This window comes from Triticum dicoccoides, chromosome 1A (genome assembly GCF_002162155.2).
Source record: "Triticum dicoccoides isolate Atlit2015 ecotype Zavitan chromosome 1A, WEW_v2.0, whole genome shotgun sequence".
NCBI classification, from domain to species: Eukaryota; Viridiplantae; Streptophyta; class Magnoliopsida; order Poales; family Poaceae; genus Triticum; species Triticum dicoccoides.
In genome coordinates, this window is record NC_041380.1 from 438,064,109 (window position 1) to 438,089,680 (window position 25,572).

Here is a 25,572-nt window from a genome sequence, read left to right on the forward strand (position 1 = left end):
TTTTCAGGATTTTTGGAAACGTTTTTGTATTTTAATTAAAGCCCAACAGTTGCAGTTAAATAGAAAAACAGAAACAAACAAAAAAAGAGAGAGAGGGAAGCTACCTGGGCCTTACCTGTGATGGCCCAGCCCACCTGGCTCGGCCCAGCCGACTGGCCCTGCCAGTCGTCGTCCTCCTCGCGCCAGAAGGACGCGGAGCGCGTGGCCGGCGCCCGCGGCCACACGCAGGCCACCTCCTGCTTCTGCCGATGTCCTGGAGACGTCCAGGGATGCCATGCGACCCCCACGTCCCCCTCTCATCCTCGCTCACTCTCCCCCTCATCTCCCTCACTCTCTCCCGTGATGCCCGAGCGTGTTCCTCGCCGCCGTTCGCCGCAGACGACGCCAGAGCCACCCCTTCGCCCCTCCGACAAGCCAAATTGCTCCGCCATGACGCCCTCGCCCTCCCCACCAAGCCACGCTTCACCGGAGGCCCTGCATCGCCGCTATCGCGTCGTCTTCAACCTCGGTACCCGCCGGACGCCGTTCATCGATTCGCCTCGCTCCGGTCGCCCCTGAGCCCACTAAGCTGCTCATCGACCTCCCTGTGAGCTCCGTCGCCTTCCCCCTCTTCTTTTCCATGCATTTGCACCCTCTAGGCCATAGTTCCACCATGGCCAAAGCTCGTCTCCGCTCGAGCTCATCGCCGGCGTCGTTCCGGCGACCATTTGGTCATCCCGCGCTATGCAACGTGCTTGCCGCATCGCGTACTGCCTCGCTAGCGCCTCAGTTTCCGTGTTTGCATGCCGCAGCCCAAACCCCGCACATGGACAAACTCCGGCCACCGCCTTGGAGCTCGTCGTCGTTGTCTCCGGCCACCATAGGCCCGGCCTCCACCACCACTAGATGCGCGACTGCAAGAGCTCTCCAACGAGCCCAAGAACGGCCTCGCCCGTGCCCTGTGGGTGTTTTCCGAGCCATGCCACCGTCTCGGGCCTTGCCGGCGACTCACCGCCGGCGGGATTAGCCCTGCTGACCAGGGGTTTGACCCCAGTTTGACTCCCCTGAGTCAATGACAAGTGGGCCCCCTCTATTAACTAAATCAGATTAGTTTAAACTAAAGATAATTAGCTTAATTAACTACTGACACGCGGGACCCACCAGTCAGGTTTGACCTGGACGTCCCCGTTGACCACTGACGTCACTCTGACGTAATGTTGACGCAGCAATTAAATTACTGGATTTATTCTTATACAGGAAATTCCAGAAAATAGTCAAAACTCCTAAAAATCATAGAAAATCAACCATGGCTCCAAATGCAAAGATTTATATATGAAAAATGATCAGAAAAATTCAATCTATCCATCTGTAATGGTTTCATGCATGACAAAACAAGTTTACCTTGCTGTTTAAGGAGAATAAGGAAATGCACCATTAAAGCCATGTTTAATAAGCTAATAATTGAATCTTTGATTTAAATAAGTTCAATCCTTTCTGTTATAGCTTGCATTAGGCCAAGACACATTCATATTGCCATATCATAGCATGCATCATATTGTAGCATATCGTCATGTGTTGATTGTGTTCCTATGTGTTCTTCGTGGTAGGTTCTGCCTCCGAGGATATTCACGAGTATCCAACTGAAGGGCAGTATCCCACTACCACTCCATCAGGCAAGAAACCATTGATCATTCTGATACAACCCATGTTGTCGCTTCTGCTCTTGTTTACTGCATTAAGACAACGCGTTTCAATCTGCTGTGTGCTACGATAGTTGAACCCTTATCCTCTGCATGACCTGTCATTGCCACAGTAACTAGATGAAACCCACTGGCATGTGTAGGAGTTGATTGAGCCATGTATGTGATTCCTACCTTGCTATGCCTGCTATGCTTAGAGTTGTGTCAGGTCTGGTTCATCTGGGTGATGGGCTAGAGTGAAATGCTTATGTCGGTAATGTGAGGGATGTGTTGAACATGTTTTGGTAAAGGTATCGATGAGAGGACATGTAGGAGTACATGGTGTGTTGTTTCATTGAGGCCGTCCCTAAGAACTGAGATCTGTATGTGTGATTTAAGATGCAGTTACTACCGTACATTGGGCCCGAAACCAATGGACCCTCTCGGCTTCTTAATCACCTTAGTACTCTGTCCAGGAGTTGCAAATAGTTTCTGGTGTTTGTAGGTTATGTGTTGGCGGCCGTGCGTAGCACTGACCCTAGGGGTGGGCTATGTTGCGGTAGATACACCGTGGCCGGGTATGCCGGGCGCCCGTTTGGCGTCTCGGGACCCTGTTCACATCGTTCGGGGCCGTATGTGGAAACCTCGGCCGGACTCCCTGCGGATGGAACCTGGATAGGCGATAAACCTGGACTAGAGACTTAAGTGTTTAGGTAGGACGTGGCCGACACCCTCGCTGGGCTTCCGCTTGAAGGTTGCCGAGTACATGTCGTGTAAACGGCTGTAAGTGGTGAAAGCGTGTATGACGAAGTACACCCCTACAGGGTATAAAACTATTCGAATAGCCGTGTCCGCGGTAAAGGACTACTTGGTTGCCTATACAGTTCATAGACAAGTTAATGCATACTACTAAAAGACTCAGGATAAGTGTGAGTACCGAGGATGGCCCTCTCGTAGGATGACGAGGGAGGATCCCTGGTGGAGTATTATGTTGGTGAGTAGTGGACTCGTGTGCGAAAACTATTTTACTGGTGGAGTTCCGTAGGATAGCTTAGACAAGAGTCAAAGCTGGCTTGCTGCATTAACCCCACCACCTTCTTGAGAATAAGCATGTCTAGTAGGTTCTGATGTAAGACTTGCTGAGTACCTTTGTACTCATGTTTGCTTAATTACTGTTTTCAGACGACAACACCGCCCCCTCCGATGGGTTCTACGTAGACCTTGATGTCGACGAGTGACTAGCCACCCAGGTGGTGATCCTGGCCATGGAGGGGCCTATGTAGATAGACAGGCTTCGAGAAGCCTTCTTTCTTTCTAGAGTCTGTACTCAGACTAGTTGCTTCCGCATGTGCTTGTATGTTTGTATGACTTGAGTGTCGGGTCATGTGACCCCTATCTGTATGAACATGTTATGTATGGCTCCCTGGAGCCTTTAAATAAAGTACTTGAGTTGTAGAGTTTTGTTGTGATGCCATGCTGTATGTACTCATATCGGGCATATTGTGTGTATGATTGAAATGCTTGGTATGAGTGGGATCCGACAATCTAGTTCTTTATCCTTGGCAGCCTTTCTTATGGGGAAATGTAGTCTAGTGTTCCTCGAGCCATAGTAGTCCACTACAGCCCGGTTCACCGAAGTCCTGCTAGCCCAGCACTACTGTTCAGGACACTTGACTGGCCGGCATGTGTTTCACTTCGTTCCTATGTCTGTCCCTTCGGGGAAATGTCACGCGGTGACTTCCGGAGTCCTGCCTAGCCTGCTACAGCCCGGGTCCCCCGGAGTCCTGTTAGCCCAGTGCTACAGCCCAGAATCACTCGCTGATGACCGACATGCTCGATGTGATACATGTATGCCTGTCTCCATAGGTCTGTGCCGCTTTGGGTTCACGACTAGCCATGTCGGCCCGGAGACTCTGTCATATGGATGCTAGCGACACTATCATATACGTGAGCCAAAAGGCGCAAACGGTCCCAGGCCATGGTAAGGCGACACCCGTGGGATACCGTGCGTGAGGCCGCAAAGTGATATGAGGTGTTACCGGCTAGATCGATGTGACTTGGAATCGGGGTCCTGACAGCGTTGGTATCAGAGCCGGACTGCCTGTAGGTTCGTTGAGCCAAGCTGGTCGATGTCGAGTCTAGAAATGCTTTAGTTATATGTAGGGGAAATGATTGTGGGAGGGAATGTAAGGCTCTTTTACTCCTTTACCCTATGCCTCTGATCTGAGTCATTCTCTTCTCATTCAACATGGGTTAAGGACTAGGCTCTCTTCTTCTATCAGGTTCACGTGTTACTAATCTGTAGTAGCTTATAGGATTGTTGATACAAGTCCCAGTTCAGTTTCTACTATTCTTAGTATGTTGCTAATTGGATCAGAACCTTGATATGATGTTGTTGAGTGGTATTGCGAACTGTTGTGGATGTCTCAAATCTTTTTCTGAGCATTTACAACTATTATGCCGTCCAATTTTCCCTAGAAATTCTGATGTCTTTGCATTGTGGTTGTGCTTTCAGATGGCCACTCGTGTTCAGAACCAAGTGGTTCGCCTAACCCGGTGCCTCGACGTGCCCGGTCATACTGCTATGTTAGTCCGGGTAATGATCGAGACGGGTTACCGTTGGTATCTCGAATACACCGTTGAAGAGCAATTCCGCGACTTTAATCAAAGCCAATATTTTTGCACCGTCAGGATATTTCCTTCTTATCCTGGATCTATCGAGCCCCTTCACTTTTCCTATGGACTCGGGGTTACTGTTGAGATGGCTGTGCAGGATGCTGCCCATTAAATGATGTCCATTATGCGAGTCCGGACTGGCCTGCTTCGGAACACCGACTTCCGTTACATGCCAGCTTCACTTCCGGGAGCGCAGGGGTATCTTCAGGCTATCTATGCTGACTCCACTCAGGAGGACTCATTAACTCATACCACTGCTGAGATGCTCGAAGATAAGGACTGAGAGAATCGGGCCTTGAGGCTGGAGCTTTTCAATACACGTGCTGATCATTGGGCCACATTGACTCGGTTTGCACCTGCGGTGCAAGCTGGATGTATGGATACAAGGGGTCTGTATCCTGTGAGATCAGCTCTGCTAGACATGGTGGATTGGCGTGATGTGGGAGGCATCACCCCACCCCGTGGTCCCCGCAGGCCACCGTTTGTTGGTCCAAGACCTCATCCTAGCCCCTTTGGTCCACAGGCTCCTCAGGACCGTCTGTTCCCGGATGGTCATGTTGAACTTCCAGGCTACGGAGGTGACTTCTATGAGGACTACTACGGAGCTGTCTGAGTTAGTAGTAGTACCACTAGTATTGTAGTAGTTGTATCTCCACTGTCCTGCGTGACTTGTGGAATACGACTTAGTGTGTAGTCAATTCCGGAGGTGTAGACAAATAATGTATAGGAGCTTGGAATGCCTCCGATGAGATGTAATGTCTTTCATCATAGTTGTATTGTAGCCTGGGCTTGTACTAAACTATGTATGATGTGTATGACCGTTGGTATATATATGGCAGTTTTATATTACCATGACATACGGATGAACATCTCTGCATTCCGTGTTATCCATTACATTCTGCACTTCCTTGCTAAGTTTTGAGCCATCCTTATCTAAAACATTGTCTTGTTTTCTCCTAGGATGGTCAACACCCGCAGCAACCCTGCTGCCTCGGAGCAGGGGGAAGCCAGTGCAGCTAGGGGTGAAAATCTGCCTCACCCGCCTTCTCTGGCCGAAGTAATGGTGGAGGCAGAAAGAAACAAGCGTGAGACTAACCGCCTGCTAGAGCGGATTGAGCAGAACACTGCACGCCACCCACAAAATGACTTGGTGTCGATCAATGACTTTATCAAGTTGTACCCACCAAAGTTTAACCATTCCGTCGAAGCCCTTGACGCGGATGACTGGCTTCGCAGCATTACCCACAAGCTATGTTCTGCCAACGTAGCCGAAGCCAACAAGGTTACCTATGCTGCCTATCACCTCGAAGGCCCTGCTAGCCTTTGGTGGGAAAACTTCGAAGCTATGCGCCCGGTCGGACAAATCACTACTTGGGCTGAATTCAGTGAGGCTTTCCGTGAGCATCACATTCCGTAAGGTCTCATGGATCGCAAGAGGGAGGAGTTCTGCAACTTTACCCAAGGAAGACTGACTGTGGATGCATATAGTCGTGAATTTGGGAATCTGGCACGCTATGCCCCTGAAGAGGTATCTACTGACGCTAAGAAGCAGGCAAGGTTCCGCAAGGGACTTAGCCCTGAGCTTCGCCGTGATCTTCGTCTGCATGAGTGCACCTCCTTTTAGAAGTTGGTCAATAAAGCCATCAGTGCTGAGACGGGCCAGACTGATTATGACGCTTCACGCAAGCACTCCCGTGATTTTGGCTCTTCATCCGGCTCTGGAACTCAGAAGCGCCGGGTGTGGATTCCAAGCACGGCACTGCCACCCAGGTTCATCCCGAGGCCATCCTTTGAGGCGCCTCGTCCCAACCAGCAATTTGCACCGCCCAAGCCCTATGGTGGCCCCGCTGCTAATGCTGCTCCACGCCCCAATGTGGTGACATGCTTTAAGTGTGGAGAGCCGGGTCACTATAGTCGAGAGTGTCCCCAGAACAACAACCCCATTCAGACTGGAAAGTCTGTTGGCCGTGGTAAGCCCGTGGGAAAGACATTCTATGCCAAGCCGGTCACCACTGCCTGTGGCCATGTCAACTATGTTTCAGCCGAGGAGGCTCATGAGGATCCCAACGTCGTCCTTGGTATGCTCCTTGTTAACTGCCATCCGGCATCTGTTCTTTTCGATACTGGAGCATCTCATTCATTCATATCCGAGAACTATGCTCGATTGCACAACACGACATTCTGTGACATGCCCTCTACCATGGAAATTCAAACTCCTTGCTCTAGATGGCAAACTTCTAGAGTAAGCCATGGGAACGAAATTCTTGTCGATAGACTTGTCTTCCTTGCATCCTTAATAGCTCTCAAGTCCTCAGACATAAACATCATCTTGTGTATGGACTGGATGTCAGCTCATTATGCTAAGATCGACTGTGCCACTAGAACCGTTCAACATACTCACCCATCGGGCAAGACAGTCAATATCTTAACTCGAGTGGCCAAGCGCCAGTTTTACTCTTTAAATGCCAACCCCCTTCCAGATCTTGAGGATGTTCCGGTAGTCTGAGACTTTCCGGATGTCTTTCCAGAAGAACTGTTAGGTGTTCCACCTGACAAGGATGTTGAGTTTGTGATAGACCTTGTTCCAGGAACTGTTCCAATTTCTAGAAGATCCTACAAGATGGCACCCTTAGAACTAGCCGAGCTTAAGAACCAACTCGATGAGTCCTTGAAAAAGGGTTTCATCCGTCCTAGTTCCTCTCCTTGGGCTTGCCCCGTCCTCTTCGTTAAGAAGAAGGATGGAACGGATCGAATGGTTGTGGATTACCGACCTGTCAATTTGGTCACCATCAAGAACAAATATCCGCTTCCCAGGATCAACGATCTGTATGATCAGCTTGCTGGATCCTCAGTCTTTTCCAAGATGGATCTAAGATTGGGCTACCATCAAATCAAAATCAGAAACGGGGACATTCCCAAAACGGCCTTTGTTACTCGTTATGGCCAATACGAGTACACCGTGATGTCCTTCGGTTTAACCAATGCCCCAGCCACCTTCTCCCGGTTAATGAACTCGGTTTTCATGGAGTACTTGGACAAATTTGTCGTAGTATACCTCGATGACATACTCATCTACTCCAAGAATGAAGAGGAACATGCCGAACATCTAAGGCTGGTATTGATGAAACTTCAAGAGCATCGCCTTTACGCAAATTCTCCAAGTGTGAATTTTGGTTGCCAGAAGTGACCTATCTAGGCCATGTAATCTCTGGTAAGGGTATTGCTGCCAATCCCGAGTGAGTTCAAGCCGTCCTTGATTGGACTCCACCTGAGACGGTTAAGCAAGTTCGGAGCTTCCTTGGCTTAGCGAGCTATTGTCGCCGCTTCGTCGAGAATTTCTCCAAGGTTGCTAAACCTCTAACTGAACTCCTCAAGAAAGATAAAAAGTTCGAGTGGACTCCACAGTGCGAGTTCAGTTTTCAGGAACTGAAAAGACGTCTAACATCTGCTCCCATACTGGTACCACCAGATTTCTCCAAGGACTTTATTATCTATTGTGACGCCTCGCGACAAGGACTAGGTTGCATACTCATGCAAGATCGTCAGGTAATTGCCTATGCTTCACGGCAATTACACCCACATGAGGAAAATTATCCCACACATGATCTAGAGCTTGCAGCTGTAGTCCATGCACTTAAAACTTGGTAACATTACCTTCTCGGTAATCGTTGCAAGATCTTCACCGACCACCAAAGTTTGAAATATATCTCCACCCAACCAGATTTGAATCTCGGGCAAAGACGTTGGGTTGAGTTGATCTCGGATTACGACTTAGGAATAACTTACACCCCGGGCAAAGCCAATGTCATGGCTGATGTGCTAAGCCGTAAGTCCTATTGTAACAACCTGATGTTACAACAAAGTCAACCATTTCTCCATGAGGAATTTCGTAAGCTAAATCTTCACATTGTTCCTCGAGGATTCCTATCCACCCTGGTGGCGAAACCTACCCTTACGGATCAGATCATCAAGGCACAGAAAGGTAGATCCGGGAATCTCCCGTATTAAGAGAAACATTAAGAAAGGAGTTGCAAATTGTTTCTCCATTGATGATCAAGGTGTCGTATACTTTGGGAATCGCCTAGTGGTTCCAAAGGCACGAAACCTGAGGCGGCTGATCCTTAAGGAAGCTCATGAATCCCCTCTCACCATTCTTCCTGGTAGTACTAAAATGTATCAAGACCTACGCCAGAGGTTTTGGTGGACTAGATGAAGAGAGAAATCGCTCAATACATTGCTAATTGCGATGTTTGTCGTCGTGTTAAAGCAGAGCATCAACGGCCTGCTGGCACCCTTCAACCTTTGGCTATTCCCAAGTGGAAATGGGATAAAATCAGTATGGATTTCATCACTGGGTTTCCCAGGACCAAGAGAGGGAATAATGCCATCTTTGTCGTGATCGACCGTCTTTCCAAAGTAGCCCATTTCCTACCTGTTCGTGAGAGTATCACCGCTAGCCAGCTAGCTGATTTATACATCTCCCGAATAGTGTCTCTTCATGGTGTTCCATTGGAAATTAACTCAGACCGTGGAAGTCTCTTCACCTCTCGATTTTGGGAAAGTTTCCAAAATGCTATGGGAACTCGTCTCTCCTTTAGCACCGCCTTCCATCCTCAATCAAGTGGTCAAGTAGAACGAGTCAATCAAATTCTAGAAGATATGCTCCGAGCTTCTGTCATCTCGTTCGGAATGAGTTGGGAGAAATGCCTTCCATTCGCGAAGTTTGCTTATAACAATAGTTATCAAGCCAGCTTAGGCATGGCTCCTTTCGAAGTTCTCTATGGACGAAAATGTCGAACGCCTCTTAACTGGTCAGAAACCGGGGAAAGACAACTCTTTGGCCCGGATATGATTCAGGAAGCAGAAGAGCAGGTTCGCGTTATTCGTGAGAAATTGAAAACAGCCCAATCTCGTCAAAAGAGTCAATATGATCGTAAACATAAGCCTATGACTTATGAAGTCGACGAGAATGCTTACCTTCAGGTTACTCCGTTAAAGGGAACCCATCGTTTCGGTATCAAAGTCAAATTGGCTCCTCGTTACATTGGACCCTTTCGCATTCTTGCCAAACGAGGAGAAGTTGCCTACCAATTGGAACTACCTCCGCATCTTTCCAGAGTTCATGATGTCTTCCATGTTTCTCAACTGAGGCGTTGCTTCGCGGATCCCATCCGTGGAGTGGACCACGAAACGCTTGATCTACAAGATAACCTCTCATATCATGAATATCCCGTTCGTATCCTTGATCAAGCCGAGCGTACCACTCGATGTCATAATATCAAGTTTCGCAAGGTTCAATGGTCACACCATTCCGAGAAAGAAGCCACTTGGGAAAGGGAGGATCGTCTTCGACTCGAGTACCCCACCTTCTTCCCAGAGGATCCTAAATCTCGGGACGAGATTCTTTTGAGTGGGGGTGAGTTGTCACACCCTAGCTAGTTCAAGCATTAGAGTGTGCATCATGTTTAAATTTCTCTTAAATTTGAAATGGGGAAGGCAGAAACCCCCAACACCCCCTGGAAACAACTAGGGTTTACTAAAATTATTTTCAATGAACCTGAAATGCCCTTCTAAAAAGTTCACCCTCTTTGTCTTGGGTTAGAACCTCTGGCAAAATTGGTGCACAATTTTATAGGTCAACAGAAGGTCATTGAATTAAATCATAAGTATTTGAATTTGGGCATTTAAATGCTATAAAATAATTTAAATGCCCAAATAATTCTGGAAATAAATGTTTGCTGTTGGAAATAATCTAAACAGAGCCCACAATTATTTTCAGGATTTTTGGAAATGTTTTAGTATTTTAATTAAAGCCCAACAGTTGCAGTTAAATAGAAAAACTGAAACAAATAAAAAAGAGAGAGAGAGGGAAGCTACCTGGGCCTTACCTGTGCTGGCCCAGCCCACCTGGCTCGGCCCAGCCGGCTGGCCCTGCCAGTTGTCGTCCTCCTCGCGCTAGAAAGACGCGGAGCGCGTGGCCGGCGCCCGCGGCCACACACCGGCCACCTCCTGCTTCTGCCGACGTCCTGGAGACGTCCAGGGATGCCACGCGACCCCCACGTCCCCCTCTCATCCTCTCTCACTCCCCTCCTCGTCTCCCTCACTCTCTCCCGCGATGCCCGAGCGCGTTCCTCGCCGCCGTTCGCCGTAGACGATGCCAGAGCCACCCGTTTGCCCCTCCGACAAGCCAAATTGCTCCGCCACGATGCCCTCGCCCTCCCCACCGAGCCACGCTTCACCGAAGGCCCTGCATCTCCACTATCGCGTCGTCTTCAACCTCGGTACCTGCTGGACGCCGTTCATTGATTCGCCGCGCTCCGGTCGCCCCCGAGCCCACTGAGCTGCTCATCGACCTCCCTGTGAGCTCCGTCGCCTTCCCCCTCTTCTTTTCCACGCATTTGCACCCTCTAGGCCATAGTTCCACCATGGCCGAAGCTCGTCTCCGCTCGAGCTCGTCGCCGGCATCGTTCCGGCGACCATTTGGTCATCCCGTGCTATGCAACGTGCTTGCCGCATCGCGTAGTGCCTCGCTAGAGCCTCAATTTCTGTGTTTGCACGCCGCAGCCCAAACCCTGCACATGGCCGAACTCCGGTCACCGCCTTGGAGTTCGCCGTCGTTGTCTCCGGCCACCATAGGCCCGGCCTCCACCACCACTAGATGCGCGACTGCAAGAGCTCTCCAACGAGCCCAAGAACGGCCTCGCCCGTGCCCTGTGGGCGTTTTTCGAGCCGCACCACCGTCTCGGGCCTTGCCGGCGACTCATCGCCGGCGGGATTAGCCCCGCTGACCAGGGGTTTGACCCCAGTTTGACTCCCCTTTGTCAATAACAAGTGGGCCCCCTCTGTTAACTAAATCAGATTAGTTTTAACTAAAGATAATTAGCTTAATTAACTACTGACATGCGGGACCCACCAGTCGAGTTTGACCTGGACATCCCCGTTGACCACTGACGTCACTCTGACGTAATGCTTATGCAGCAATTAAATTACTGGATTTATTCTTATACAGGAAATTCCAGCAAATAGTCAAAACTTCTAAAAATCATAGAAAATCAACCATAGGTCCAAATGCAAAGATTTATATATGAAAAATGATCAGAAAAATTCAATCTATCCATCTGTAATGGTTTCATGCATGAAGAAACAAGTTTACCTTGCTATTTAAGCAGAATAAGGAAATGCACCATTAAAGCCATGTTTAATAAGCTAATAATTGAATCTTTGATTCAGATAAGTTCAATCCTTTCTGTTATAGCTTGCATTAGGCCAAGACACATTCATATTGCCATATCATAGAATGCATCATATTGTTGCATATCGTCATGTGTTGATTGTGTTCCGATGTGTTCTTCGTGGTAGGTTCTGCCTCCGAGGATATTCACGAGTATCCAACTGAAGGGCAGTATCCCACTACCACTCCATCAGGCAAGCAACCATTGATCATTCTGATACAACCCATGTTCTCACTTCTGCTCTTGTTTACTGCATTAAGACAACGCGTTTCAATCTGCTGTGTGCTACGATAGTTGAACCCTTATCCTCTCCATGACCTGTCATTGCCACAGTAACTAGATGAAACCCACTGGCATGTGTAGGAGTTGATTGAGCCATGTATGTGATTCCTACCTTGCTATGCCTGCTATGCTTAGAGTTGTGTCAGGTCTGGTTCATCTGGGTGATGGGCTAGAGTGAAATGCTTATGTCGGTAATGTGAGGGATGTGTTGAACATGTTTTGGTAAAGGTATCGATGAGAGGACATGTAGGAGTACATGGTGTGTTGTTTCATTGAGGCCGTCCCTAAGAACTGAGATCTGTATGTGTGATTTAAGATGCAGTTACTACCGTACATTGGGCCCGAAACCAATGGACCCTCTCGGCTTCTTAATCACCTTAGTACTCTATCCAGGAGTTGCAAATAGTTTCTGGTGTTTGTAGGTTATGTGTTGGCGGCCGTGTGTAGCGCTGACCCTAGGGGTGGGCTATGTTGCGGTAGATACATCATGGCCGGGTATGCCGGGCGCCTGTTTGGCGTCTCGGGACCCTGTTCACATCGTTTGGGGCCGTATGTGGAAACCTCGGCCGGACTCCCTGCAGATGGAACCTGGATAGGTGATAAACCTGGACTAGAGACTTAAGTGTTTAGGTAGGCCGTGGCCGACACCCTCGCTGGGCTTCCACTTGAAGGTTGCCGAGTACATGTCGTGTAAACGGCGGTAAGTGGTGAAAGCGTGTATGACGAAGTACACCCCTGCAGGGTATAAAACTATTCGAATAGCCGCGTCCGCGGTAAAGGACTACTTGGTTGCCTATACAGTTCATAGACAAGTTAATGGATACTACTAAAAGACTCAGGATAAGTGTGAGTACCGAGGATGGCCCTCTCGTAGGATGACGAGGGAGGATCCCCGGTGGAGTATTATGTTGGTGAGTAGTGGACTCGTGTGCGAAAACTATTTTACTGGTGGAGTTCCGTAGGATAGCTTAGCCAAGAGTCAAACCTGGCTTGCTGCATTAACCCCACCACCTTCTTGAGAATAAGCATGTTTAGTAGGTTCTGATGTAAGACTTGCTGAGTACCTTTGTACTCATGTTTGCTTAATTACTGTTTTTAGACGACAACACCGCCCCCTCCGATGGGTTCTACGTAGACCATGACGTCGACGAGTGACTAGCCACCCTGGTGGTGATCCTGCCATGGAGGGCCCTATGTAGATAGACAGGCTTCGAGAAGCCTTCTTTCTTTCTAGAGTCTGTACTCAGACTAGTTGCTTCCGCATGTGCTTGTATGTTTGTATGACTTGAGTGTCGGGTCATGTGACCCCTATCTATATGAACATGTTATGTGTCACGACCGGGTTTTCCGGGTATAACTTTCCAGAAAAAGACCGTCGTGCTCATCAGCCCCAGGATTACTGTTAGCTGATGAGGCTCCAACTTGATACAAAATTCCAAGCAAAATACAAAATATGTAGTACAAGACCATTCTGGCCTGTGAGTACAACAAATGGTTTTTAGTGGTTGAGGGCGGAAGCGGTTTGTGAATCATCGGTGTCTAGGGGACTCCATTTCCCACAGGAATAGCTGACCAGGTTAACTCCTATCTTCATGAGGCTGCTATCATTGTTGCTTAGGTTCCGGGGCTGTCATCGCGTCGCTCCTCTCCGTGCAAGAAAATCTGGCCAAGACAATAACCAGGGACAAGCCAGTGAGTACTTTGAATGTACTCGCAAACATTATGAATGCAGGTATAATATAACATTGATGTGCTGAAAATATTTATGCTCATGACGTCAGTCACAAAAAATAAATCTCTGATGCATGTAAGCAGATATTTATGAAAATGTAATAACATCATAATAATAAAAGGCACCGATCGGGCGTCTGGAGCGACACCACATAAAGGGCTTATAAAAGAAATACCACAGTCGGGCGTCTGAGCGACACCTCATAAAGTGCTTATAAAAGAAATGCCACAGTCGGGCGTCTGAGCGACACCACATAAAGGGCTTATAAAAGAAATGCCACAGTCGGGCGTCTGAGCGACACCTCATAAAGGGCTTATAAAAGAAATGCCACAGTCGGGCGTCTGAGCGACACCACACAAAGGGCTTATAAAATAAATGCCATAGTCGGGCGTCTGAGCGACAACACATAAAGGGCTTTAAAAGAAATGCCACAGTCGGGCGTCTGAGCGACACCACATAAAGGGCTTTTAAAAGAAACAATCATAGTGAATATCCCGGAGGTAGAACCATCCCAGGGATACTCGATAATAACAATAATATCATGGGTTAGTCAACAATAATAATAATCATAGTTATCACAAGTCACAAGTAGTGATTCCAGTCCTGGTTTAACATATTCACCTCCAAAGACCGACACTAAGACCGACACTAGACCCATCCCAGACTGTAGTCCTTAACCATGGACACGGCTATTTGAATAGATTTAATCTCTGCAGAGGGTGTACTCTTTAACCACGAGTAACAGATTCCTTTAGTCCATCGGGACTAATTCCGTCTACGGTCTTTTAATTGAAAACACACCTGACTTGCACACACCAGCTTAACTCACCGGTGTCTGGAATCACCCACGACACTTGTTAAGCAAAACTCTAAGTGGGGAGGCTACAACCTCGCGTAGCATGGGATCAAATTTATATCGCACGCTCTAAGGGGTGGCCTCCCCTCTCGGTCCCAACTTGAAACACCCATGCCCCCGGACCAGGTGGCCTGCCTACTGGCTACAACTCGTATCTTCCACCATGGCCTCTCTGTACGATGTGTGCTTGAAAGGGGTTGACGACTTACTGAACCATACCCTACCTGCGGCAGGGACAAGTGGTAGTACAAAACAAGTATGGGGGTTACTGGAACAAGACTCGATCTATGGTCGACTCAGGAGGTTTATAAATTCCCTGCATGACATGTATAACAAATATATTTCAACCAACAGAATCACCACCCATTATACCTTACTATGCCATACCGGACATAACCGTCCCGACGGAGACCGGCGACAAGCTCACGCCTACCCAAGGCAGAGGCTTTCCTGGGTTCCTTTCCGGCATGCATGCAAGGCACATGAGGATGATTACCATCACAAGTATATTCATTTCCAACAGCAAGGAAAATCACTAATATGCATTCATGCAAATGATCGTATCACCACATAAAATAACGAGTTCTCCGAAATGAGGTGGTGTTATAAATGTGTTAGCCAACACATCAAAAATGTTCTTGCCAGGGTTCAAGATGCTTGCCTTCATGGTGTGGAAAGGCAGGGTGCACTCCAAATCTTTTGAAAGCTTTCTTCTCTTCAAAAATCCTATTTTCAAAAATATGCAAATAACACATATTTCAAAAACAGTACAAAAAAGTTGTTTGGGAAATTTTCAAATAAATCTTAAAATAAACTAGACAGAATTTGAGAGATGTAGGAAAAAGAATCAATTCATTTGGAGTTATATTTAAAAAGTTAAGCTCATCAAAGTTTTGGTCAAAATCTGTTATTTAAAATTAAAACAAAAAAAAGAAAAACGTTTCGAATATACGTACACGTCGAAGGCGTATTCTGGAAATGCGCCTCCACTTATCCAGCGTGGACCGAGCGTGTGTCACTGACAGTGGGCCTGCCTGGCCCACTGGTCACGTTTGACTGGTCTATCCCTCCCTCCTCTTCCTCTACCCGAACGGAGGCGAGGCAACGGCGATCGTCGCCGGCGAACAGCGGCTCCCCGCGAGTTCCAGAGGGTCTGGATGGATCCACGAGACCGAGGCGGTCCTTCCGGTGGTCGCTAGGTAGACGGGGGTGGAAAGAGTCGTCGGCGGTGAGCTTCGCGGCGGAGGGGGCTTCGGGAGCAGAGTGGTTTTGGGGCTACGATGGTTCTCGATCTAAATCGAGTAGGGGGATGGACTCATGAGAGGGAGAGGGGGCTCCTGGTGATGAGAATGGAGAGGGGGAGGCCTTGGTGGTCCCGGAATGGTAGGGGCCGTGGCAGCGGCTGCGATTGCCGGAGATGGGGAGGAGACCTCTCCGGGTCGATTGGCTGCCTAAGGGGGTCCTAGGGTGATGGCTTGGAGCTGCCTGCGTGCGCAGACGAGCTCGGGGCTCCTTAAATAAGTGATCAGGGTCAGTTCCGCGGCGGTGGATGAGGATGCCGGTGAACCGCCTCTTTGTAGCTTGCAGGGCATCGTGGAGGCGACGAGAGCTAGCCGACGAGCGAGGAGATAAGCTCGCGTGGCTCCCAGGGGTAGGTGGCGAGCCGGGGTGGCTTGGGCGGTGCCGACCGGGGCTGGAGCCACTTTGGACGCCGGCGTGCCGCCAAGAATGCCCTGACAGAGGCGCTGTAGCGTGCCAGGGTGGTCGGGGTGGCGTGGCGGTGCAAGAGGATACGTGGTGGCTAGCTGCTGATGGCCAAGAGCCAGAACGGGTGCGGGGCGAGACGCGGCGGCTCGGGCGCACGTGCGTGCCAAACGCATGCTCTGGGCGCGGACGTGTTCGACGGAATGCCCTTGCATGCTAGAGGTTGCAAGAGAGGCTGGCAAGGGACAGGGCTAGGTTAGGGTTAGTGATAAGGTGAAAGGACATGCTAGTTTTCCCAGAGGTGCAAGGTCACAGTGTAATGACAAATGGCATGTCAAAAATGTTTATGCACTCAAGGTGTTTGATAAAATGCCACAGGCACCTAAGCTGTTCTTGGAGTGACCAAAATCTCCAGATCAGTGTCTCTTTAGATGAAAGAGAGAGTGGTGAGGTCATTTGGACAAGAGGAGAAAATTGTTAGTGCAATTCTTACAAAACTTCAATTCTGGACAGGGAATAAATGGCATCATTTCATGAACCAAAAATGACCCAAAGGGTGCATGCTCCTGGACTTAAGGGTTTTGCAGGGAGGACTACAAGTAGGAAAAGGAATCAAGAGCCAAGGAGTAAGCAAAAGTATGGTTGCTGTACAAATCATCAAGTTGGTCCAGAATGAAAAAGGGGGTCGATACACTCATATATTTCAAATAACATCATTGGGTTTTTGCATAAAGTTGAATCATATGATACTACTAACATCCCATAATTTTGGTGGAGGCTAGAAAGAGATATTTTAATGGGTTGTAGTGCAAATTTGCACTCTGGACCAGAGAAGAGAATTGGGTGCAGAGCTCAAAATAACTAATGAATAAAAGATATTTTTGTATAAAAGTGATTTAAAAATATCACATGACAACTCCAAATTTTGGTTGGAATTTTAAGTGAATTTATCAAATGGTTGTAGTTCAAATATGGCCATATAACCTTAAAAAAACCATTTTTCAAGAAAATAAAGATCAAGCAAATTAATTATGTAATTAGTTCTACTAATAGAAGAAGAGTTTTTCTTGAGAGGTTTAAACAAGTCCAATAACATATTTGAAAAGTTTTCACTTTGGGGAAAAACTCCATAATAACAAGGGAGAAAATGGTTCAAAAATCAAAAGGGAGCCCAGAAAATAAAAGTTTTAATTTCCTGGCAAAATTTTAATGTATTAAAACAAGGCCAAAATTTTGGGGTGTCACAACACTACCCCCCTTAAGAAAAATCTCGTCCTCAAGATTTGTTAAAAGCTGTTTTAAGAAAAACTATAAGCAATAAAAATGTGGCTAAAATGAGAGGGCAATAAGTGGTGCAAAACCACAGTGTGGACACTAGCGCTGCGTGGAAAACTCCACGGTTTTGGGGAAAAATGAGCGATTTATACGCCGAATATAAATTTACAATAAATTCTAAATTTAAGAATACGCTGGTCGTACCCGAGGGCACAGTGCTCCCTCTGGCTGACAGGTGGACCTGGGGCCCACTGTCAGCCTCTTCTTCTTCCTCTGGCTCCTCCTTCTTCCTCTCTCCTGTGCGCTTTCCCGCGCTTTCTCCACCAGTGATGTCTAGTGCGTAGGGCATCTAGGCCGTACCGTGGTAGTGCGCGGCGTGCTAGCTGCCGGTGCAGCATGCACTCACCTCGCGGGCCAGTGTGCTGTCAGCACTGCTCGCGGATTCGTCTCCGAACACCGGCGATCGAGCGACGAGCGGTGTTGGTGGACTTCGCCCACCGTACACCGAGCTCGAGCTATAAAATGGCCGAGGTGTTCCTCTCTTCTCCCTCACACCTGGCCTCGCTTTCTCCTTCTTCCTCCTCCATATCTGTTTACAGAATCTCGGGTGAGGCTCTAATGGCGGAGGCGATGCCGGACTGGTACGCGATCCTAGTATGCGTAGGGCTGGCGACACTGCTGGGGCTCTCCGTGCTCCCGTGCGCGATGATCCTCGATGATCGTCGCGATGCTGCTGCTCGGGTGTTGGCTCTCCGCGGTGGTGGTGATCACGAGGAGTAGGTGGGATGTGCCGGGTGCTAACTGTTGTTCAGGGGTTCTTAGTTAGATGTAACACCGTTGCAAAGTTTTGCAAACAGTGTATGCGTTCGAATGATTATGGTTGTGAGTCTGCTGCCGTGGTGTTGCGTGAAATTAATTAATCCACGTCGTGAGAAGGCGCAAATGTAGCAACTCAGGGAAAAGAAATCTCACTCCAGGATTTTGTGAGGGAAAAACGGCTAATTTAAAGGAGCATAAACCACAACAAAAACTACACACATTAGTAGAAGCCAAATAATTGACTCGTCATACAAACTCAGGGTATCACGCATAAGTCACACACATAAATAAATGTTGCAATAATGAACACCACAGCGACGTCTAAAATGGAAACGGTAACTGGACGGGGTCCCTAGAAAACGTCTCTGGTACTGGGATACACTCCTCTTCTATCGGGGGAAGTGGATTGACCAGTCGATGCACGTGTCTCTCCTGGTCGGGCATTAGTGCTCTGCCGATGGCGATCTGAGGATTTAAATCTGTGAGGCTCTGGAGATAACCCATCACACGTTGGGTTAAACGCTCTTGAGCGATGACGTACTGGACAAGGTTGGCCAGGACTGGGTCTCTCTCAATTCGTCCACCGGGAAAAGATCTTACTCCTCCAGGTGCTGCACGGCTCGGGAAGTAATAATACCCTCGTTCGCTGGCATAGGGTACCGCGAATCGAAGGCGAGCAAGCGCTTCATATGCAACAGCTTCTATGGCCATATGTGGGGTTGGCATTGATTTCCCCACGAAGGAGACCTCCGTTGGATCTTGGTTTGAGTTTACGGGAGGGACGTGTACTGCTGCCCGATATCTCGAGGTGGAAGGGGTGATTCTCGATTTGAACAACTCGTACTGGGGTGGCTGGGTAGCGCCCATGGTACTGCAGGTAAAATCCCACAATATCTTGACAAAACTACCCTGGGTTGCATCTGGGGTTCTCAGGTAAATGCTGGGGGTCGACATGGCAAGAAGTGGTTGTGAGGGTGGTGCACAAGGTGAGAGGTGCATGGCAAGGTCACGCGGTGGCCTTTTTATAGCAATGGAGCTGGGTCATTTCACCGTGGTGAAAGGTAATAAATTTGCCAGCTTAGCTCCAAAGGTCGGGTCAGTGTCAGGGATACACATATCTCATAAAGATACATGTTACTGTGGTTGTCGTCGGGGTTGGTTTTGGTAGCTGTGCCCGGAAAATATGCAACTATGCACTGACAAATTACGCAAGGCTACTATTAAAACAGAGGCACAACGATAGGCTGCGTTTATATACAAGGTCGCACGATTACAAAGCAAGGATACACTGAAAGTCGATGCTACTCGCACGGCTTAATCTACCACGTTTATATCCAAGCGGGCGTGCCTTGTGGATGTCGAGGCTTCTCCTCGGGTCTCACTGTCGGGATTAGCCGGAGGGGGTTGAGGGGCTGCAGGCTCGGGGTAGCGATGAGGACCATCTCGGGGATTGTGGGCCACAACCCCGTTGGAGTGTGCTCCCAATATGCGACGAAGCACTTCTGGGGTTATCGCAGCACCTTGGCCGATGGCTGGGGCAGGCCTCAGGGACTCGATCGGGTGTCCAAATAGCACGACTGGGTTGTCGGCGTTGGGCTCGTTCTCTTCTCTCGCCGGGGCTCGACGAACCAGCTCTCCACGAGCTGCGATTAGATCAATGGTGATTTGATCGAACAGTTCCTCCAGTGCACCTACATAGCGCACTAGGTGCAACATTGCAGGATCTGTCTCATGATCTCTGTTGGCAACTTGGGGTGGTCTACCATATCCTTCATGTTTGGGGTAGTAGTGGAACGAGCGACAGTTAACTCTGGGCGACAAGTGCCGGAGATGAACTATAGCTTCTCGAGCAGCTAGTTGGATGGCTTGTGGCTCAAAGGAAGTCGTTCTTCCGGTGAACCTGTAGGGGCGTTCGGGTGCTAGACCCCTACCGTAGATGTGTACAGTGGCCCAGAATTGACGGTTCTCACCGCTCATGGGTCCCTGGTACACAACATATTCTGGGGGCTCTTCTAACGCATAGGTACGACGGGTGAGGTTTGCGAGTATGGTCACAAAGCCTCCAAGGTTGGTTGCCGTGGTCTCATTGTGCACGGCAGGACAAGGCATTGTAGCTTGGTTTGGGGTAGCGGCTGTGCTGTGCTGGGTTGAGGCTAGCATGCCCTTTTTATAGGAAAAAGGGACGGAGTCTTCCTTCGCACGCTTGCGAGAAAGGACTATTTATGGGGGCCGGTCACTGGCGCGTGTTCGGCGGCTAGGTTGGTAGGTTGGGCACCGACTGCCAAAAGGTGTCGGGTCACTGTGGGGCTATCTTGCATGAGAAGCTTGACTGGGGTTTAGTTATGGCTTGATGGGTTGGCCTGCCTAAGATTATTGACCTGGCTGAGATAGGATTAGCCAATGGTCAGCCTGGCTCTGATACCAAGTCTGTCACGACCGGGTTTTCTGGGTATAAATTTCCAGAAAAAGACCGTCGTGCTCATCAGCCCCAGGATTACTGTTAGCTGATGAGGCTCCAACTTGATATGGAAATTCCAAGCAAAATACAAAATATGTAGTACAAGACCATTCTGGCCTGTGAGTACAACAAATGGTTTTTAGTGGTTGAGGGCGGAAGCGGTTTGTGAATCATCGGTGTCTAGGGGACTCCATTTCCCACAGGAATAGCTGACCAGGTTAACTCCTATCTTCATGAGGCTGCTATCATTGTTGCTTAGGTTCCGGGGCTGTCATCGCGTCGCTCCTCTCCGTGCAAGAAAATCTGGCCAAGACAATAGCCAGGGACAAGCCAGTGAGTACTTTGAATGTACTCGCAAACATTATGAACGCAGGTATAATATAACATTGATGTGCTGAAAATATTTATGCTCATGACGTCAGTCACAAAAAATAAATCTCTAATGCATGTAAGCAGATTATTTATGAAAATGTAATAACACCATAATAATAAAAGGCACCGATCGGGCGTCTGGAGCGACACCACATAAAGGGCTTATAAAAGAAATACCACAGTCGGGCGTCTGAGCGACACCTCATAAAGGGCTTATAAAAGAAATGCCACAGTCGGGCGTCTGAGCGACACCACATAAAGGGCTTATAAAAGAAATGCCACAGTCGGGCGTCTGAGCGACACCACATAAAGGGCTTTAAAAGAAATGCCACAGTCGGGCGTCTGAGCGACACCACATAAAGGGCTTTTAAAAGAAACAATCATAGTGAATATCCCGGAGGTAGAACCATCCCAGGGATACTCGATAATAACAATAATATCATGGGTTAGTCAACAATAATAATAATCATAGTTATCACAAGTCACAAGTAGTGATTCCAGTCCTGGTTTAACATATTCACCTCCGAAGACCGACACTAAGACCGACACTAGACCCATCCCAGACTGTAGTCCTTAACCATGGACACGGCTATTTGAATAGATTTAATCTCTGCAGAGGGTGTACTCTTTAACCACAAGTAACAGATTCCTTTAGTCCATCGGGACTAATTCCGTCTATGGTCTTTTAATTGAAAACACACCTGACTTGCACACACCAGCTTAACTCACCGGTGCCTGGAATCACCCACGACACTTGTTAAGCAAAACTCTAAGTGGGGAGGCTACAACCTCGCGTAGCATGGGATCAAATTTATATCGCGCGCTCTAAGGGGTGGCCTCCCCTCTCGGTCCCAACCGGAAACACCCATGCCCCCGGACCAGGTGGCCTGCCTACTGGCTACAACCGGTATCTTCCACCATGGCCTCTCTGTACGGTGTGTGCTTGAAAGGGGTTGACGACTTACTGAACCGTACCCTACCTGCGGCAGGGACAAGTGGTAGTACAAAACAAGTATGGGGGTTACTGGAACAAGACTCGATCTATGGTCGACTCAGGAGGTTTATAAACTCCCTGCATGACATGTATAACAAATATATTTCAACCAACAGAATCACCACCCATTATACCTTACTATGCCATACCGGACATAACCGTCCCGACGGAGACCGGCGACAAGCTCACGCCTACCCAAGGCAGAGGCTTTCCCGGGTTCCTTTCCGGCATGCATGCAAGGCACATGAGGATGATTACCATCACAAGTATATTCATTTCCAACAGCAAGGAAAATCACTAATATGCATTCATGCAAATGATCGTATCACCACATAAAATAACGAGTTCTCCGAAATGAGGTGGTGTTATAAATGTGTCAACCAACACATCAAAAATGTTCTTGCCAGGGTTCAAGATTCTTGCCTTCATGGTGTGGAAAGGCAGGGTGCACTCCAAATCTTTTGAAAGCTTTCTTCTCTTCAAAAATCCTATTTTCAAAAATATGCAAATAACACATATTTCAAAAACAGTACAAAAAAGTTGTTTGGAAAATTTTCAAATAAATCTTAAAATAAACTAGACAGAATTTGAGAGATGTAGGAAAAAGAATCAATTCATTTGGAGTTATATTTAAAAAGTTAAGCTCAGTCAAAGTTTTGGTCAAAATCTGTTATTTAAAATTAAAACAGAAAAAGAAAAACGTTTCGAATATACGTACACGTCGAAGGCGTATTCTGGAAACGCGCCTCCACTTATCCAGCATGTACCGAGCGTGTGTCACTGACAGTGGGCCCGCCTGGCCCACTGGTCAGGTTTGACTGGTCTATCCCTCCCTCCTCTTCCTCTGCCCGAACGGAGGCGAGGCAACGGCGATCGTCGCCGGTGAACGGCGGCTCCCCGCGAGTTCTAGAGGGTCTGGATGGATCCGCAAGACCGAGGCGGTCCTTCCGGTGGTCGCTGGGTAGACGGGGGTGGAAAGAGTCGTCGGCGGTGAGCTTCGCGGCGGAGGGGGCTTCGGGAGCAGAGTGGTTTTGGGGCTACGGTGGTTCCCGATCAAAATCGAGTAGGGGGATGGACTCACGAGAGGGAGAGGGGGCTCCTGGTGATGAGAATGGAGAGGGGGAGGCCTTGGTGGTGCCGGAATGGCAGGGGCCGTGGCGGCGGCTGCGGTTGCCAGAGATGGGGGAGGAGACCTCTCTGGGTCGATTGGCTGCCTAAGGGGGTCCTAGGGTGATGGCTTGGAGCTGCCTGCATGCGGAGACGAGCTCGGGGCTCCTTAAATAAGTGATCGGGGTCGGTTCCGCGGTGGTGGATGAGGATGCCGGCGAACCGCCTCTCTGTAGCTTGCAGGGCGTCGTGGATGCGACGAGAGCTAGCCCACGAGCGAGGAGATAAGCTCGCGCGGCTCCCAGGGGCAGGTGGCGAGCCGGGGTGGCTTGCGCGGCGCCGACCGGGGCTGGAGCCACTGCGGACGCCGGCGTGCCGCCAAGAATGCCCTGACGGCGGCGCTGTAGCGTGCCAGGGTGGTCGGGGTGGCGTGGCGGTGCAAGAGGATACGTGGCGGCTAGCTGCTGATGGCCAAGAGCCGGAACGGGTGCGGGGCGAGACGCGGCGGCTCGGGCGCACGTGTGTGCCAAACGCACGCTCTGGGCGCTCCTAGAGCACGCCGGGACGTGTTCGACGGAATGCCCTTGCATGCTAGAGGTCGCAAGAGAGGCTGGCAAGGGACAGGGCTAGGTTAGGGTTAGTGATAAGGTGAATGGATATGCTAGTTTTCCCAGAGGTGCAAGGTCACAGTGTAATGACAAATGTCATGTCAAAAATGTTTATGCACTCAAGGTGTTTGATAAAATGCCACAGGCACCTAAGCTGTTCTTGGAGTGACCAAAATCTCCAGATCAGTGTCTCTTTAGATGAAAGAGAGAGTGGTGAGGTCGTTTGGACAAGAGGAGAAAATTGTTAGTGCAATTCTTACAAAACTTCAATTCTGGACAGGGAATAAACGGCATCATTTCATGAACCAAAAATGACCCAAAGGGTGCATGCTCCTGGACTTAAGGGTTTTGCAGGGAGGACTACAAGTAGGAAAAGGAATCAAGAGCCAAGGAGTAAGCAAAAGTATGGTTGCTGTACAAACCATCAAGTTGGTCCAGAATGAAAATGGGGTTGATACACTCATATATTTCAAATAACATCATTGGGTTTTTGCATAAAGTTGAATCATATGATACTACTAACATCCCATAATTTTGGTGGAGGCTAGAAAGAGATATTTTAATGGGTTGTAGTGCAAATTTGCACTCTGGACCAGAGAAGAGAATTGGGTGCAGACCTCAAAATAACTAATGAATAAAAGATATTTTTGTATAAAAGTGATTTAAAAATATCACATGACAACTCCAAATTTTGGTTGGAATTTTAAGTGAATTTATCAAATGGTTGTAGTTCAAATATGGCCATATAACCTTAAAAAACCATTTTTCAAGAAAATAAAGATCAAGCAAATTAATTATGTAATTAGTTCTACTAATAAAATAAGAGTTTTTCTTGAGAGGTTTAAACAAGTCCAATAACATATTTGAAAAGTTTTCACTTTGGGGAAAAACTCCATAATAACAAGGGAGAAAATGGTTCAAAAATCAAAGGGAGCCCAGAAAAAAAAAATTAATTTCCTGGCAAAATTTTAATGTATTAAAACAAGGCCAAAATTTTGGGGTGTCACATTATGTATGGCTCCCTGGAGCCTTTAAATAAAGTACTTGAGTTGTAGAATTTTGTTGTGATGCCATGTTGTATGTACTCATATCGGGCATATTGTGTGTATGATTGAAATGCTTGGTATGAGTGGGATCCGACAATCTAGTTGTTTATCCTTGGCAGCCTTTCTTATGGGGAAATGTAGTCTAGTGTTCCTCGAGCCATAGTAGTCCGCTACAGCCCAGTTCACCGGAGTCCTGCTAGCCCAGCACTACTGTTCAGGACACTTGACTGGCCGGCATGTGTTTCACTTCGTTCCTATGTCTGTCCCTTCGGGGAAATGTCACGCGGTGACTTCCGGAGTCCTGCCTAGCCTGCTACAGCCCGGGTCCCCCAGAGTCCTGTTAGCCCAGTGCTACAGCCCGGAATCACTCGCTGATGACCGACATGCTCGATGTGATACATGTATGCCTGTCTCCATAGGTCTGTGCCGCTTTGGGTTCACGACTAGCCATGTTGGCCCGGGTTCTCTGTCATATGGATGCTAGCGACACTATCATATACGTGAGCCAAAAGGCGCAAACGGTCCCGGGCCATGGTAAGGCGACACCCGTGGGATACCGTGCGTGAGGCCGCAAAGTGATATGAGGTGTTACCGGCTAGATCGATGTGACTTGGAATCGGGGTCCTGACACGCCAGTGCGTCCATGGCCGTCAAGTAGCCGCCGTAGGCGGCGCTGTGGAGGGCGAGGCAGCGGTCGAGGGTGCAGGGTGGGACACGGGAGAGGGGAGGAGGAGACGTGGCGATCTCGTCTAC